This window comes from Phalaenopsis equestris, unplaced genomic scaffold (genome assembly GCF_001263595.1).
Source record: "Phalaenopsis equestris unplaced genomic scaffold, ASM126359v1 Scaffold000248, whole genome shotgun sequence".
Taxonomy (NCBI): Eukaryota; Viridiplantae; Streptophyta; class Magnoliopsida; order Asparagales; family Orchidaceae; genus Phalaenopsis; species Phalaenopsis equestris.
In genome coordinates this window covers 172,536-176,636 of record NW_018164690.1, presented here as the reverse complement: position 1 = coordinate 176,636, position 4,101 = coordinate 172,536, and positions in this window count along the sequence as shown.

Genomic DNA, 4,101 nt, shown 5'->3' with positions numbered 1-4,101 from the left:
TAATTAAATATAAATTATATAGTTATAGATTTAACAGTAATAAACTATTATATCAATAATATTTTTAGATTAATTATTAATTATTAATTTATTTTATTAATATATAATTAATAATTATATATTTATTTTATTAAATTTTAGGCGTTAGATGTGAAAATACATAAGGCATATGTGTTATGTACGAACACAATTTCAAGTCTCTCGGTTTCGCCCGAAACATGAGAAACCCTGAGTTGTTAGGGCGTGCAAGCATTGAAGACAGCGACGAGATCGCGTCGTGCAATGATCTATGAAATTCTAGTCTCTTGTATATTTCTCATTTCCGTTTTGCTCATAAATCCTACCCAACTAGAAATTGGTGTTGAGAAAGTACCGTGCAATCATTATAAGTTATGTATGATTAAGAATAAGCATGATGTAACAATACAATATAAAACGCAACTATAGAGTTTATATCGCTGTAGGAAAACCAACTCTTACATTTGAATGGGTTATATCTAATTAGATTTATAGGTTAATTAAGACTAAATTAAGTAATATTTAATAGTTTAATTAGGTCTAATAAAGGTTAAACCTAATTAGGCTTATAAGTTAATTAAATCTAATTTAAGTAAGACTTAATCAGTTAATTAGGTCTAATATAGTTGTTGCTTTTCCCATGAAGCTGATATGCACTTCTTTCTCTCAAGGAAAGTCATTGTGTGTAAATGGGTGTATGCAAATAATAAGGATTCTCATGAAGCTGATGTGTAGAACAATTAAGATTAGTCGCAAAAGGCTTTGCACAATGAGAAGGGATTAATTGTGATGAAGTATCTCCCCAATGGTCAAACATATCTCAGTCTGTGTTCTATTAGTGCTTGCAGCATAGTACGGTCCGAACTTGGAATAAGTCGATGTAAAGAATACATTTTTACACGTAGAATTGCAAGAGAAGATCTACATGTTGCAGCCACCTGGATACGAAGCATCAAAAAACTTGATTTACAAACTGGAAAAGTTTTATGATGAAATTAGCGGTATAAAAAATTTGATCTGTTCATGAGGAGACAGAAGTACGTGAGGAGCCAATATGATCATTGTGCATATTTCAAGAAGTTGGTCAATTGTGATTTCATTGACTTGCTTCTACATGTTAATTATATATTGATTGCATTTTTCAGACAGATTGAGGTTAACATGATGAAGAATCAACTATCCAAACATTTTAAAATGATTCTATTGTTGAATGCATTTCCCAGTCATTCTGAAATGATTATATTGAGGTAGACGCGACATTATTATTGTGTGAAAGCAAGTATTTCAAGAAGTTGGCCAATGGTGAGTTCAAGAGGAGACAGAAGTACAAAGTGGCATTTTGAAACTAATAGTGTTATGTAATAAACAGAGTGTAATACTGTTAACCACAAATCTATTTCATCATGCTCATGCCAAACACATTGGTGTGAGTACCACTTTGTTTGGGACTTGATTGAAGAAATCAAGGTTCTGTTGAAGAAGATAGACAGAGGAGTATCCAACGGACATTCTCACAATGATACTACTTGTTCAGAAGTTTACTTGCTGCAAAAATTTGGTAAACATTTGAGCTCAGGACATTTTGCCCAGGTGGGAATTTTGAAAAACTATGCAAGACTTGATCCCTTCTGGAGGGGAGTACGTAGGAAACCATTTTGGTGCAGTTAAATTAGAGTTTAGAGCTCATTTGGTCATGTCTTAAATATTTGGAAGTAAGAGATGAGGTGAAATTTATTTTGTTTATGACATTATCTACTTTTGTTGTAATTGGAGGTATTTTCCTTTTTTTTTTGTTTTATTTACTTGTATGTCTTTGTCCTCCTCTATAAAAGGAACCTAGGGTTTATGAGAGGTGGTTATGGAGAGAAGTGTTGAGTTGTAACCCTAAGCTATTTTTTTTCTCCCATCCAGTGCTTGTAAAAACTCCCTCCCCATAGACATAGACGAATCAATTTAACGCTAAACCACATAAATATTTGGTGTTTGATTGTTCTTATGTGAATTTATATGCTTCCGCTTTATTTTCGCACAATAATAATGCGACTTCAATGGCTGGTTAGTTTCATAATTTTTTAAAATAGACATGTCTATTATCTATGTCAAATTGTAGTCATCTCCCTATATCTATATCGATGTTAATTTGCTTCAATATTTTATTTTTTTTTCTTTTTTTGCTTATTTTCTTTAAATTTTATTTATGGCAAATGTGTATAAACAATTCTATTTTGTATGTGAACAATTTTTTTATTTTTTGTCTATAGGAATTAATTTTAGAGTTTCTTATATTTCTTTATTTTCTCACAAATATAAATTTAATCATGAGAAAATCTTGCATACAAATCACTCTCTGATATTTCACTGTTGAACATTTGAACTTCTTATTTACATTGTTAATAAATTAATTTTAAAGCCTTTCATTTTTTTTTTAAATATAATGTAATAAAATATAGAATTCGTACACTTATCAAACGAAGATTTCATTCTTCCAAATTTTCGTACCATGGCCCTGTTTTGGTTAGAATGTTGCAACCATGGGCCAACGTGCGTTAAAGGAGCCTTAGGGCCTTTCTAAGGCCCAATTTATTAAGAAATCTTTTCCAAAACGAAGAGGGGATGAATAGGCAGATTCCAAGCGATCAAGTGCAAATTGCCGAGCATGAGTTGATGGATGGGGATGTCCGAATACGAGCAATTGGAGAGGCTATCACATAGCAAACGGGGTATAGTAGTAAATGGCAAATCCAAGAAGCCAAATATCTCAAAATATTTGAGTATAATCTAAACGTATGTATATTTTATAGAGAAAATACATCAATATAAAAGAAAAATTAATGAAAAAAAGGGTCATTCCATTGAATTGTTGCCCTAAGAATTAATAAAAGTCTATTCCCCGATTCTCTTTTCTCCAGGTCATTGTGTGGAGCCTGATTTGGAGCACCATAGCGAAGATCTTGAGCGTGTCATGCTCCAACTCCAGGTTTCGGGCGTTCCTACGCTCAAGTCCGGCACTCTTGTGCTCACACGGACCAGGATGGATGCTCCTGCGCACATGTCTCAGACGTTCCAGACATTTCTCTTCAGGACCCACTTTTGGGCGCTCTTGCAGTAGGTTTGGTTGTTTTTGCTTTCAATTTAAAATACCATTTTTTGCGACAAAAAGTGAGAGTTCCAGCATATGAGTTCTTCGACAATTTTCCTGTGAATAACAGAAGTGTCGGAGAGAATGATTTTAGGTGCACTTCTCTTGTCGGATCGAGCGAAAGGATTTGGAGCGAAGTGCTGTAAGTTTTTTTTTTTTTTTTAATTGTGAAGAGAAAATCTGAGTATTTATTGTAAAGAGGAAATCTAAGCATATCATCTGTAAACTTCCTAAATTCATGGTGAAATTTCTCGGTAGTGTGATTCCATGATTTTTTTTGCGTTCTCTGATTTTTCAACGTTAAATCTTAATATGTTTTCCCAGGCTGTCCTTGTTGTGCTTCTATTTGTATACTTTGTTTTAGAGTCTGTGCAATAATTGCTTCTTGACTTGAGCATTTGATGAAATCATTATTTGAAATACATTCTCACAAATGAATAGAAACATAAAGCTTGGATGATGAAGTGATATGATGATGATCATGCTATTGTATCTTAGGGGTGCCAAAATCTTGGCTAAATTTTTCAGAATTTGCAGTAGATTTCAATGCAAGCTATAAGCAATATCTTTTAATGTTATTGATGTGTCGCACATATATATTATAAACCTCAAAATGGATAAATCCACAACCTTTAATCTAGTTATTATATATAAATGACTCAAATTTAGTGTAAACATTTTAAATTCACTCGAGACCTCCCTAAATATTTTAACATGAATCAGCCTAAAATAGGTAAGCTGACTTGCGTCTACGATTTGACTCATTACATCATAAATACTAAATACTTCAAAGTATATATATCTCATTCAAAAGTAATGCTACTAAATTTTTTTTTTTTTTAATCTGCCCAATTAAAAAAAAGAAAAAAGGCCGGTTGTATCATACACTTCATTCTGGTGCTAAAAATCTTTAATTAATTCGAACTTATTTCTCATTATTATGT